Source organism: Cupressus sempervirens, chromosome 6, assembly GCF_028749045.1.
Source record: "Cupressus sempervirens isolate cs-2001-9-10 chromosome 6, ASM2874904v1, whole genome shotgun sequence".
Taxonomy (NCBI): Eukaryota; Viridiplantae; Streptophyta; class Pinopsida; order Cupressales; family Cupressaceae; genus Cupressus; species Cupressus sempervirens.
This window is the reverse complement of record NC_143123.1, coordinates 683,920,216-683,921,241: the sequence shown is the minus strand read 5'-3', so window position 1 is coordinate 683,921,241 and position 1,026 is coordinate 683,920,216. Positions and strand designations below refer to the sequence as shown.

At 25.0% G+C, this 1,026-nt stretch overlaps 1 pseudogene; it reads right to left on the bottom strand.

Annotated features, from left to right (window-relative positions):
• Positions 1-361: 361 nt before the first annotated feature.
• On the bottom strand, positions 362-491 carry LOC149554038 (U6atac minor spliceosomal RNA; annotated as a pseudogene).
• Positions 492-1,026: the final 535 nt, after the last annotated feature.

Below are 1,026 nucleotides of genomic sequence, written 5' to 3'. Positions count from 1 at the left end.
AAAAATATTTATTTGTTAATTTTTTTAAAGTCAAATTAATTTAGTATCCTCTTCATTATAAATTGAATTTATCAGTAAGAATGGTATATCACAACCTTTTAAATTCATTAGAATTAAATCTAGTTATTTTAAAATTATATTTAATATTATCTATAATTGCTTCCATTATAAGCATGATTTTTAAATACATATGTTTATTGGTAAAGAAGTCAAAAGTTAAAATTTTAAATTTTAAATATTTGGCAACACTTAAAAAATTTAATTACATTTCAAGAATTTGATTATAAATACTAGTGTATGCTTAAAGAATATCAAAAATTTATGTTAAATATAACTGTAAATTTGAATATAATATCAAAACTAAAATCATTTTATTTTTGGGTAAGATCTGTCAATGATGGATAGCCTTAACTATGTGTGAAGGAAAGTCTGAAGACTATTCTCGTCCTTATCAAGGGAGATGCCAATTGTCTCTCCTTTTCTACAAACACCATCATTTTATTTTTAAATATATAAAGAAAATAAAAAATATGATATTTGAACATAGTCTTATTTAGAAGGCTAAAGACAAGATTTCTTTGTAAAGATAATTTTAGCAAAAGTTTATGATAGATATCAATTCCAATATTAGTTATTTTGTCATTGATAAAAATCCTTATACAAATTATAGTTATGCATTTTTTTTGCATATGTTCCCAATAAATAAATGCAATTAAAAGGCAAAGAAGACATTGTAAAAAGTAAATTTCAACCTTCCGACTATTGCAACACTTGCACTCTACTCCATCATCACGCATTGTACTTGTTGTTTGTGCATCACTAGCCAAATCAAAGAATCCACATCCATCATGTCCCTACAATAGTAAATCTTCATTAGTTCCTAGTATAATAATTAATTATTCATTATGCCAATTTCTAACAAAATTAATTGTATTAACAACCTTTTTCTTATTTGGGCAACACTACAATTTACGCCCAGGATTTTTTGGTGTGTTCAAGATTTTTAACAAACAAGGGCCAGCACCA